Source organism: Choloepus didactylus, chromosome X, assembly GCF_015220235.1.
Source record: "Choloepus didactylus isolate mChoDid1 chromosome X, mChoDid1.pri, whole genome shotgun sequence".
NCBI classification, from domain to species: domain Eukaryota; kingdom Metazoa; phylum Chordata; class Mammalia; order Pilosa; family Megalonychidae; genus Choloepus; species Choloepus didactylus.
In genome coordinates this window covers 170,691,997-170,705,681 of record NC_051334.1, presented here as the reverse complement: position 1 = coordinate 170,705,681, position 13,685 = coordinate 170,691,997, and positions in this window count along the sequence as shown.

Sequence of the window (13,685 nt, the reverse complement as noted above, 5' to 3'; positions counted from 1 at the left end):
CACCTGCTGGGACTGGATATTTCTAATTTGAGAGCTTTTAAATTACAGATTCAATGACTTTATTGGTTTTAGGCCTATTTAAATTATTTCCTCTTTTTTGAGTTTGATTGTGGTTTTTGAGGATTTGGTCTATTTCTTCTAAGTTGTTGATTTTATAATTATAAAATTGTTTATAATATTCCTGAATTATCCTTTTAATGGCTGCTGGTTGTTACTAATGTCCCTTGTTTCGTTCCAGATTTTTATTTTTTTCAGTCCTGTTGAATTTATTTATTTTATTTACTATTTTCAAAGAACCAGCTTTTTGTTTCACTGATTTTCCCTCTTGTTTTCCTGTTTTCAATGATTGATTTCTCTTCTTTTCTTTATTATTTCCTGTCTCCTGCTTGGCTTGGGTTTATTTTGCTCCTTTCTAATTTATTGCAGTTGGAACATAGATTATTGATTTGAGACCTTTCCTCTTTAAGAATGTAACCATTTAGAGGTCTAATTTCCCCTGTTGCACTACTTTAGCATTACCTACATATTTTGATATGTTGTGTTTTCAGTTTTATGCATCTTCAATTTTATGGGTTTTTAAATTTCCTTTGAATCTTCCTCTTTGATCCATGCATTGTTTAGAAGTATATTACTTAATTTCCAAGTGTTTGGCAAATATCTTCCTGTCTTTCTGTTATGGATTTCTGGTTTGATTCCATTATGGTTAGAGAACATACTCCATGAGGAGTCCAGATCCTGGCCAAAATACCATGTTTGATTTTTCAGGCCCAACCATAGGCAATTACAAAACCTTTTACCCAGCAGGCCTCACGGGGAAAGCTGCCCTCGTCACACAAACTTGGTGCACAGATAGTGCATTACAGTCTCTGAAGGGAGTTGCAGTCAAGGACTTGGGCTCCCCTGGCCAGTCATGCTCTTATCATAGCTGCATTCCTAAACCAAGGCCTTCCTAAAGTGCCTCTGCTGAGACCTCCTTATCAGAGAGTGGAGAGGGAGACCCTGAAGACAGAAAACTTTCTCTACGATGACTCAGTACGCAGTACTTTTCCACTCCTAACCACCCCCTATAGCCTCTGGGTCCAAAAAAACTGCAGGTGCCTTTTGTTTTGGGCTCCCTTAACAGTGAGCACACCCCCCACCTCTGGGCTGATCCATCTGACCTTCACCTTGTGGCACCATTCCATAGAGGATGAAGGAACAGGGGGGTATCAGCACTTTTTTTCTGAGTTAACCTTTTGCTTATACCATCACTGTAAATGATTAAAGGCTTCACTGTTGTTTTGGTTTGCTAAAGCTGACGAAATGAAAAATACCAGAAATGGGCCGGCTTTTAACAATGGGGATATATTAGCTTATAAGTTTACAATTCTAAGGCCGTGAAAATTTTGTCAAAATTAAGGCATCAACAGGACAATACCTTCTCTGAAGACCGGTTACCAGAGAACTTGGGCTCCTGTGTCACATGGGAAGGCACATGGAGATGTCTGCTGGTCCTTTTCTCCCGGGTTTGGTTGCTTCCAGCTTCTGGCTTCAGTGTCTTCCTCTCTCAGCTTCTGTGGGTGTGTCCTTGTCTCTCAGCTTCTCCGGGGCTTTTTCTGTGAGAGTCTCTGGGTTTTCCATGTGTCCTTTATCCTCTTATAAAGGATTCTAGTAAGAGGATTAAGACCTACCTTGAATGAGGAGGGTCACATCTCAGTTGAAATAACCTAAACAAAAGGCCCCACCCACAATAGATCTACACCCACAGGAATGGATTAAAAGAACATGTCCTTTCCTGGGGTAAATACAATTTCAAACTACCACAACTGTTATTTCCAGTTTGGCTTTGACTGTTCTCATCAGCTCTTGAGAAAATTGGTGCAGCAAGCAAGGTAGTCAGTTGAGCACGATGCCATTCTGGAAAAGTAGAAACCTTTGAAGATCCCACGGAGCACTTTTGGGAGGTGCTAGCAGAGTCCACGGAGGCATTCTGGAGTGATGCTGGTGGATAATTTGCAAGATTTTGAGGTGCTCACAGATCCCTTTGCCAATGGGGTGCTAATGGAGTGTGTGGGGGCACTCTCAAGGGGTGCTAGCAGGTTCCATGTGCATTTCTCAGGCCATGCCAATGGGTCTAAGGAAATGCTAGCAGAAACTCTGGGGCATTCTTGGAGGATGCTAGCACATTATTTAATAAGCTTTGGGGTTCTGAGGGGAGCCATTGGTCCTTCTCTTTAGCCCCTGACTCCCTGACTGAGCTTGCCAGGTGGGTCAGATTAGAGATCCAATAGAGGGGTTCAATGAAAGCCAGGGGAGCAATTCCCTAGCCACAGCTTAAGGCCCTTTGACAGTGGAACCAGAGGGGGTGCGGCGCGCGCGCGCGCACACACACACACACGCACACACACACACACACCCATGAGCTAAGTAACTTCAATCAGGTCCCCGGAACTAATAAATACCCTGCAGTGCAGAAGTTGTTGAAACTTTGGGGGGAAAAAAGTATAGAGCCTTTTGAGATCGCTTTGTGCAGTGGCCCTAAGGAGAACTTTAGAGATTTAGTTCCCCTCCACAATAACAGAGATATTCTGGTTAAAGTTAGTTAGGGAGAGTGTTTCCTTGATGGGGGCAAGTTACGCTTCTACTCCCCCCTTCAGAGTGACCTGACAGCAGCCACCCCTAAGAAAACAGCAGCTGTGGCTATATTGGGGGCTGGGGCCAGGTGGCCAATATGTTGTCCAGTAGCAGAGCACTATAATCAGTAGAACAGTGGCTGCAACACTGGTGGCTGCGTGATAGGGGCAGCCCTGTCTGGGTGTTGTCAGTAGGCCAGAGGGCCATGCAGGCTGTACCCTACACACTCGAGCTGTATGGCAGGACTGCGGCACAGCCCCTTGTATGTGCACCCTTAGCCCTCCATGCTGCTGGTGCTTCTTATTTCTAATATTATAAAAGCAGAGAGAGAGAGAGAGTGCATGGCCTAAGGGTGTCAACCAATCCTCTCCCCTGCCCAAGCTGCTGGGCCGTGGGGTACCCTGCAGCCATAGCCTTGTGAGCAGCCCTATCCCCTCTGGGGAAGCCCAGCCCCACCAGAACATCCCCTGCCGTGTGCTGCCCTGGGAGTCCCAGCAGGAGAGTAGCTACTCTGCCCTGTCCCCCACCCTGATTCCCCAACAAATTGGTGGCCTCTCTGGGGTTGGCAACATTTTTGCTCCCTGTGAGTGACAGGGATACTCTTCCCTCCGTCCCATCCTATGAGCCTTGGGATGGGTGGGAGGGCCCAATCAGCTCTTCTTACCCAGACCTCTCCACTGAAGCCCCTGTGTCTCCAGGGGAATCAGAGGCCTGTGCCAAGATTAAAGTTCAATAGGGAGATGAAAAACTTGCACTTTTTCAGTCTCTTAGATATTTGTCCACTGGTGATCCCTGCAACTCCTGGCACCAAGATGAAAGAAAGACAGATAATGCTCTCTGGGTTTGGATCTGAGGCTACAACTACCAGGACCCTTGCATAAGTCTGACTATGGGTGGGCCCCTACGGGCCCCTACAAACCTCCATTGTATGCCCCCCCAACTGAATATATTATTGGTATTTATATATTGTCTATCTACACCCATGCTAGCCTTTGCCCCCAAGTCCTGAGGGGAATTGCTGTAATTAGGGCCATTTTTAGTGGGGCATATGAAAGACTGTGAACCTACTTACTCATGGGCTATCACTAAAGCCTGGCCATTTGGTCAGGTCACTGGCAAGCCTTGGATTGGCATATAAAACAAACCCCACTGTGGGGGATGAGCCATTGCAATAAAAATCAGTTCTGCTCCTAATAAACTTTTTGTTACCCATGTGGATGCTCACCAAAAACTTCCCTATGCTGGTGAGGGAAAACAGAACCCATGAACAGATCACACTTGGTAACTAAATGCAGACTAATGTGTCCTCTGCACAGAACAAGCAGATATGCAACCAGTCACCTCCTGGATCCACAAGAAGAGAGCCCCTGGAAATTCAGAAACCATCCTGGGCTGGGCCTATACACATGGACTGCCAGTGTCATAAAAGACACCAAAACAGCATGGAAAAACTGTCCCACCTGCCAGACCCTGACCAAAATTAAAAATACCACATAGGGACGGATTCCTGAGCCAGTGGGCCAGGATATTCTGAGCAGGTCCATCCCATTGAGCCTCTCATGCCACCGAGAGGGTCTCACTGGATCCTGATTGCATTTAACACTTTCTCTGGGTTTGGCCTAGGCATTCCCTTGCGTTCCACTGACTCGGCCACATGATCCAAGCACCACAAGTCCACGTTTGTTTGCTGTTTAGCTCTTTCTTGAACACGTTGCATCTGATAATGGCCCTGGATTTGCTGCTTAAGCCACACATCTGTGGGCCCAATCATGAGCCATAGGAGGCACTCTCCATGCTGCATATCGCCCCCAAGCCACAGGGAGGATTAAGTGTTTTAATGGATAATTAAAAGACAGGCTTAAGTGGCTGATGGGAAGGGACAAGATAACCCCAGCCTGACTACACATTTCAGGCAAGCAGTCTAGTCTCAGTGTAGTAATTGCTTGAAAGAGCACTTTTCATTCACGCCATAAGTTTGATCAGGCTATCCCACCTCCTCTCCTTCAGCTGTACAACTTTCTTTTGCAGTTATAGACATCTTGATCTTGGGGGTGTGTTTGTGGGGGGGAGGGCTGCAAGGGTGCAAGGGCCTTTCAGCCCCTCTAACTGCTTCCTAAAGACTCCAATAGATGGGAGAGAAGGAAGGTTGTTAAACAGCAAGGAGTGGTGGAAAAAATAATAAAAAAAAACAGCAAGGAGTGGAAAATGATATAAATCTATTGTAAAATCTTTTTAAAAATTCAGAATTTTGTGCTGACCCATTCTTAAACAAATGTATGTGAAGTTATATAAAATATAAGTTATATAAAAATATTTTTCTGTAAAAATGTTTTTAATCCTTTTGCATACAACTCTTCCAGACAAAAGATCTAGATAAGAGTAGGGAGTCATAATATATATATATATAAATAAAGTTTTGATTACTAAATGGGACACACTGATAACCCAACAACAAACTGGCACCTTGAGAGGCGTGGGGAAACAGGGGCCACAAATGATCTTTGTTTTTCACATCTGTTCCTGAAAACTTTTCCCTTCTCCTAAGGAAAAACTTCCTGTGCTGCCTTACCAAGCTGTCATGAGCACTTTGGTTTCGACTGACTACTGACCTACGATCACATCTGACAATACTGACTATAGGATAGCAGGAGATGGCCTCAGCTCTTGCACTTTCCACGTAGAACACTTCCAGATGTCATCCAAACTGGTGAGACAGATGAATGATGTCATGGACATACAAAACTGTTTAAAACTGACTGCGTTATTTGAACTGGACTGGAAACCGTAAAGCAGAAGGCCCCACCAAGGGAGATCATGTTGGGGCCCTTGTTTAACCTGACTGCCAGATTAATGTATGCCAGGCTTGTAGTGTCCTCACACTGTAAACTCTTTGTTTCCAGAGGACCACGTGTGCCGTCTGGGACTGTACTTCTTTTATGTGTATCCTGAGTATCATGACCCTGCCTCATCTCTAAAAGGCCAACTTACTGGCCAGGGTTGTGCTATAACTAAATTATTGCCTCAGGCCAGGTATAAAGGTTCATATAAAAAAGTTGAGGAAGCCTCCTGGCTCTTTAACATAAACCGTAATAGATTATGGGACATCGTTGGCAAATGTTCAGTCTTCCTGGCAGGCCTGATCATCCTGCTTGGAGTGATTTTGATCATATTCCTGGTCTGCTGTTGCCACAGACTAATTACCTGGATTTTGACACAGCCTCTCAAAGTCTGACCCATTCAGGTCCATGATGGGGTAGCCTGTGTTTCTCACTCAGGTCCCAAAAATTAAAGGAGTGAAGTTGAGGAGTCCAGGTTCTGGCCAAAATACCATGTTTGATTTTTCAGGCCCAACCATAGGCAATTACAAAGTCTTTTACCCAGCAAGCCTTACAGGGAAAGCTGCCCTCTCCACACAGATTTGGTGCACAGATAGTGCATTACAGTCTCTGAAGGCAGTTGCAGTCAAGGACTCGGGCTCCCCTGCCCAGTCATGCTCTTATCACAGCTGCGTTCCTAAACCAAGGCCTTCCTAAAGTGCCTCTGCTGAGACCTCCTTATCAGAGAGAGGAGGGGGAGACCCTGAAGACACTTCCTCCACTATGATTCAGTACTCAGTACTTTTCCATTCCTAACTGCCCCCGACAGCCTCTGGGTCCACAAAACTGCAGGAGCCTTTTGTTCTGGGCTCCCTCAACAGTGAGAACATCCCCCACCTCTGGGCTGATCCATCTGACCCTCACCCTGTGGCACCATTCCTAGAGGATGATGGAACAGGGGGGTACCGGTACTTTTTCTCTGGATTAATTTCTTGCTTATACTATGGTAGTAAGTGATTAAAGGCCTCACTGTTATTTTTAATCTGGCTTTGACTGTTCTCATCAGTCACCTTCGACACTCAGCTCAGCTCTTGACATGCCATATGATTTCAATTGTTTTAAACCTTCAAATGAAGTTTGTTTTATTGCCCAGGATAAGGTCTATCTTATTATGGACTCCATGGGAACTTGAAAACAATGTACAGTCTGTTTTAATTGGGTTATAGTCTTCTATATATGTCAACTGGATGCTGTTGGTTTATTGTGATTTTCAAATCTTCTATATCCTTGCTGATTTTTAGTCTAGTAATTCTTTCAGTTACTGAGGAGTGGATGTTGAAGTCCCCAATTGTTATTATAGATTTTGCAATTTCTTCTTTCAGCTCTATCATTTTTTGTTTCATATATTTGAAGCTCTGTTGCTTGATGTGTACACATTTATGAACAATATGTTTTATTGGTGCTTGATCCTTGTATGATTATATAGTGTTCTTGTTTCAAGTAGTTTTCTTTGATCTGAAGTCTAATTTATCTGATATTAATGTAGCCTTTTAATACTTTTTCTTTTGGTTTTCATTTTTTTAAATATTTACATGGTAAGTATTTTTCCAATCTTTTATTTTCAACTTACCTATGTCATTAAACTTAAAGTGAGTTTCTTGTAACAAAAAAAGCATATCATTGAGTTTTTTTACCCATCTACTTTGTCAATCTCTGCCTTTTACATTTAACCTGATTATTGATATTTTAGGTTTTAAGTTTTTTTTATAATTCAATTTTATTGAGATATATTCACAAACCATAGAATCATCCACAGTGTACAATCAGTTGTTCACAGTACCATTATATAGTTGTGCATTCATCACCACAATTTTTGAACATTTTCATTGTCACACACAAAAAAGAATAAGAATAAAAGTTAAAGTAAAAAAGAACACCCAAACATCCCATACCCCCATCCCTCTCTATTATTCATTTACGTTTTGCCCTCATTTTACTACTCATCTGTCCATACACTGGATAAAGGGAGTGGGAGCCACAAGGTTTTCATAATCACTGTCACACAGTGTAAGCTATATAGTTACACAATCATCTTCAAGAATCAAAGCTACTGGGTTGCAGTTCAACAGTTTCAGATATTTCCTTCTAGCTATTCTGATACACTAAAAACTAAAAAATAATGCATCAGAATAACCTTCAGAGTCACTTCTTGACTATTTGAGATCTCTGAGCCACTGAAACTTTATTTTGTTTCATTTCTCTTCCCCCTTTTAGTCCAAGAAGGTTTTCCCAATCACACAATACCAGGGCCAAGCTCATCCCTGTGAGTCATGTCCCACGTTCCCAGGGAGATTAACACCGCCTTGGGAGTCATGCTGCACGTAGGGGGAAGGGCAGTGAGTTTACCTGCAGAGTTGGCTTAGAGAGAGAGGCCACATCTAAGCAACAAAAGAGGTTCTCTGGGGGTGACCCTTAGGTACACTTTTAAGTAGGCTTAGCCTCTCCTTTGCAGTAACAAACTTCATAAGGGAAAGTCCCAAGATCGAGGGCTCAGCATTCTAAATTGGTAGCCCCCAATGCTTGTGAAAATATCATTAATTCCGCAGATGGGAAATTTAATATTTCCACATTTTTTCCCAGTCCCTCAAGGGGGCTTTGCAAATACATTTTTATTCTCTGCCCAAATTACCCTGGGATGCATTGGGGCTTCACGCTAACCTGTACAAACCAACCAGATTTCACTCCCTATTCAACGTTTCATGTAATTATGTTGTTTGAATAAACTGACCACACAAGTTAAATTCTATAGTGTGCACAAAAAAATATATTTTGCATCTAATAAACATCTCTTTCTTTGGTTTCACACAGAAGTTGGTTTTAAAACACATCAGTATCATCCCTTAATCTGACTTACCTTAGGCCTAGTTATGCATTCACTGTACTATCTATAAGAGGACATTTCCATTTCTTCCACAAAGAAAGAGGAAAAGGCGAAAAAAGAAAAAGAAAGGAAAAAATGACAACTAAAAAGCAACAAAAGAAAAAAGAAAAAAAATACAATAAAAAATTCAGACAACAACATCAACACCAAGAATCCCATAGCCCTCCCTTGGTATTCCTCTCTTACAGACATTTAGCTTTGGCATATTGCCTTAGTTATAACTAATGGAAGCATATTACAATGTTACTGTTAACTAAAGACTCTAGTTTGCATGGATTGTATTTTTTTTTTACCCAAAACCACCCCATTTTTAACACCTTGCAAAGTTGACATTCATTTGTTCTCCCGCATGTAAAAACATACCTATATTTGTATATTTAATCACAATCAGTGACCACCCTAGGTTTCTCTAAGTTATACTGTCCCAGTATTTATCTTCTATCTTTCCTTCTGGTGTCCTACATGCCCCCTAAACTTCGTCTTTCAACCATGCAGTCATCTTTGTTTAGAGTATTTTCAGTATTGTGCTACCATCACCCAATATTGTGCTAATTCTGCATCTATACAATCCATCCTGTTGAACATTCTGTACTCCTTCAGCATCAAATGCCTGATCTTTACCTTCTTTCTATCTCCTCGTATCATTTCTACACTCTTCTCCAAACCTCTCTCTCCTGTCTTTTCCTATCTGTCTGTGGCACTCCCTTTAGTATTTCCTGTAGAGCAGGTCTCTTGTTCACAAACTCTCTCAGTGTCTGTTTATCTTTAAATATTTTAAACTCTCCCTCATTTTTGAAGGACAGTTTTGCTGGATATAGGATTCTTGGTTGGCAGTTTTTTAGCATCCTGAGTTTGTCATACCACTGCCTTCTCGCCTCCATGGTTTCTACTGAGAAATCCACACTTAGTCTTATTGAGCTTCCCTTGTATGTGATGGATTGCTTTTCTCTTGCAGCGTTCAGAATTCTCTCTTTGCCTTTGACATTAGACAATCTGATTAGTAAGTGTCTTGGAGTAGGTCTATTTGGATTAGTTCTGTTTGGGATACACTACACTTCTTGGGCCTGTAATTTTATGTCTTTCATAAGAATTGGGAATTTTTGATTGATTATTTCCTCTATTATTCTTTCTGCCTCCTTTCTCTTCTCTTCTCCTTCTGGGACACCTATAACATGTACTTTTGTGTGCTTCATGTTGTCATTCAGTTCCCTAAGATCCTGCTCATATTTTTCTATTCTTTTCCCTATCTCTTCTTTTGGGTATAGGATTTCATATGCCCTGTGCTCTAGTTCAGTAATCCTTTCTTCTGCCTCTCCATGCTCCATGTCTGCTGTTGTATGTCTCCATTGTGTTTTTCATCTCTTCTATTGTGCCTTTCATTCCCATAAGTTCTGCCATTTGTTTTTTCAAGCTTACAAATTCTTCCTTATGGTCACCCAGTGTCTTCTTTATATCCTTCATCTCTTTTGTCACATTTTCTTTCAACTTGTTGATTTGATTTAGAAGATTTGTTTGAACATCTTTAATTAGTTGTTTCACCTCTCGAATCTCAGTTGAGATGTTAATTTGTTCCTTTGACTGGGTCATGTCTTCGAGTTTCCTGGTGTGGCTCATGATTTTTTTTGCTGTCTAGGCATCTGATTTTCTTGATTACTTTATTCTGGAAGTTGTTTTCTCTCTTTTGCCTTGGATTTTCTTGTTGGTTTTCTTTGATTGCTATATTTATTTGTTTCTCTCGCTGGCCAGTTGTCAGATAGGCTCTGCCTCCAGTCTTCTGCCCAAATCAGGCAGTCACCATGCCCTGCCACAGGGATGGGAGGTAGGCACTAGGCACCCCAGCAAGTTCACTGTGTGTGGTAATATAGATCTGCTGGCTTCCAGTGGTGCTCTGTTTTCCACCAGTCAGCAAGACCTGGGTTTGTTTTAGAGCCCTGCTTTGACAGTTGGGTTGGTGTTATTTCTCAGCCAAAACCAGGCTGGGTTTCTTTGCAGGGCCTGTAGATCAGACCCTGTGGCCCTAATGAAGGGCCTGAAGCATCTTTTTAAAAGGGCTTTCCAGAATGTGTAGGTGGTGCTGTTCGGTAACTTAATCATCCTCAGAGGCTGCTTTGTCTCTGAGTACAGGCTGCGTCTTCAAAGGTGAGCTGAAACTGTGGGATTCCTATGCCCTCACTTTGTCAGCCAAAATCTAGCTCAATGTGAGGCTCCATGTGTGGCAGAGGACTTCCTCAGCTGACCCAGTTCTCTAGCCATCCCCAAGGCAAGGAAATGGCTGCCAGCTGCTGCTTCCCTCAAGGTTGGGGGAAGAGTTTTCAGACCCAGGGCTGGAAATACAGTCTCTCTCCACATTTTCTTGGTCTCTTTGTCCATCACTGACCTGGGCCTTGAATTGTCCTCCCCTGTCCCCTGGGTCTTAAAACAGTGGGGGTGTCCCACTGCTGTGAGAAATTTTAAAATCTGTGTCCCTGGTGGGAGGGGTCCTGTCTGCTATTTCTGTGCCTTTCCTACTTAGAGACTGAGTGAGGGGGGAGGAGAGAGAACTGGCTGGTCTGAGACAGAAGATTCTTACCTGATATTTATTCTCTTTCTTCAATTTGGCATCTGCAGGGTCCTTCTCCAGTCTGTATCCTCCTCCAGAGTTTTAAACAATTCACAATTGTCTTTTTATTCGTTGAATCTCGGGAGAGGAGTTTTCAGTAGCTGTTTATTTTGCCATGTTGATCCAGGTTTTAAGTTTGCCATTTTATTATTTTGTTTTGTATTTGTTTCCTTTGTTTCTTATTCTTCTTTTCCTTTTTTCTTGCCTTCCTGTGGTTACTTGGCCATTTTTTTAAAAGACTACGTCTTGATTTATTTATTTATAGTACTTTTGAGTGTGTTGTTCATATAGTGTCCTTAGTGGTTGCTCTGGTTATTACAATATTCAAATGCAACCTATAACAGTCTAGCAGTATCAATGTTTACCACTTCAAGTGTAGTATGGAAACCTTACTACCATTTAGTTCATTTTACCTTCCCCACTTACAAATACCATTGTCTTAGTATCAACTGATGTTATAATTTTTGTTTTAATTATCACATATGATTTAGAAAACTCAGGAGGAAAAGGATAGTCCCTTGTATGTACCCATATATCTACTCTTTCTGTTCCTGATGCTACAAGATCCCTTTTTTATCATTTCCTTTCTGTTTGAAGAACTACCTTTAGCCGTTCTCTTAGGTTAGGTCTGCTATTGATAAATTCTTCTAGTTTTACTTCATCTAAGACTATCTTAATTTCCCCTTTATTCCTGAAGGTTAGTTTCACAAGATATAAAATTTGTGGTTGACAGTTCTATCAAAACTTGAAAAATACTGTGCCTCTTCCTCCTGAACTCCATGGTTTCACATGAAAAATCTGTCATTTGAATTGGTGTTCTGTATGTCATGTGTTCTCTCTCTGGCTTCTTTCAATATTTATCCTTTGTCTTTAATTTTCAGAAGTCTACTTATGATGTGTTTCACCATGGATTTCTTTGGATATACTCAGCTTCTTGAATATGTAGATTTACCTTTCACCAAATATGTCAAGTTCTCCCCATTAGGTTTTCAAATCCTCTTTGAACCTACTCTCTCTTCTCTTTCTGGGAGTCTGATGGTTTGAGTACTGGAGAGTTTGTTATTGGCCCCCAGGTCTATGAGGCTTATTTGTTTATTTATTTATTTATTTATTCATTATTCCATCTTCTCTCTGTTTCTCTGATTGGGCAAATTGTACTGTTGTGTCCTCAAGTACACTGATTCTGTCCTTTGTCATTTCTACTGTACTGTTGAGTCCATCCAGTGAGTTTTGTTTAATTCTGCATTTGTATTTTTCAGGTTTATAATTCCCATTTGTTTCTTTTTATGAATTCTATTTCTTTTCTGAATTTTCTATTTTTTTTTTCATTTTGGGAGAATTGTTAATTGCCTGTTGAATTGTTTCTATGATGGTTGCTTTAAAATCTTTGTTAGATAATTTTGACATCTGACTCATCTCAGTATTAGCTTTAGTTGATTGTCTTTTCTCATTCAAGTTGTGACTTTCCTGGTTCTTTGTATGATGGATGGTATTTGGTTGTATCCTGGAGACACTGAATCCTAGTGAATTTTTTGTTTATTTTAGCATGCAGTCACACTGCTTAGGTTTGGCGTGCAGTTTCCAGGCTACACTTGTGGGCTGTAGTTTTAGTGACAGTCTAATTTTTGTAGCCTGTTTGGTGCTATATTAGTATGCTTGGCTTATCTCATGCTCCTGGGGCTTCCACTTGTCTCCACTTGAAGGGGGTAGAGGAGCTTCTCCAGGTCAGGCCACCGTGTACCTCTAGGTGGGGGAAAAGATTCTGCTGCCTTCAGAAAGAGTGCTTTCAGTGTTGGGAACTTATGTTGGTAGGATTCCCCATGCCCATGGAGGTTAGGAAGCATTTGCTAGGCCTGAACCCTTTGTGCTTGACCCTCCTTGCTGGTACCTCCTAGTAATGGTACTTCTGGGTAGGAGAAGGCAGTCTCAGGCCCAACAGTGAAGGATAGTACTTCCCAATCCAGGCACTTTGTTGTGTTGGGGTCCCCCTTGCTGGTATCCCTTGGACTCTTGGTGTCTGCATGGGGGAGGGGAGACTTAGACATGGTGGAGAACGAAAGCACTTCCCAGGTTGGTTGCTGTTGTTGTGGAATCTCCCTTGCCAGTGCCGCTAGTTTCAAGGAATCACTGTGTCAGTTGGGGAAGTCTCAGATTTGCTGGGAAATAGAGTGCTTTTTATGTAGAGCAGAGATAATCTAGTTTTAACGGGAGGATTAGCTGAATGATTGGGGATCAGAGCACTGCAGGCCAGCACGGAAAAACTACTGGTATAGCTTTGCTATGACCCCATCATTTTGGATATTATCATGCCTCAGTTGCTGTGCTGGTTTGAATGTATTATGTCCCCCAGAAAAAGCCCTATTCTTTGATGCAATCTTGTGGGGCAGACGTTTTGGTGCTAATTAGATTTGCATGGAAATGCGCCCCACCCAACTGTAGGTGATAACTCTGATGAGATAATTTCCATGGAGGCATGGCCCCATCCATTCAGGGTGGGCCTTGATCAGTGGAGCCATATAAATGAGCTGACGGCAGAGGGAACTCAGTGCAGCTGTGAGTGACATTGTGAAGAGCAGCTACAGCCAAGAGGGACACTTTGAAGAAAGCACAGGAGCTGCAGTTGAGAGAGAGTTTGAAGACGGCCATTGAAAGCAGACTCCTGCTCCAGAGAAGCTAAGAGAGGACAAATACCCCAAGTGCAACTAAGAGTGACATT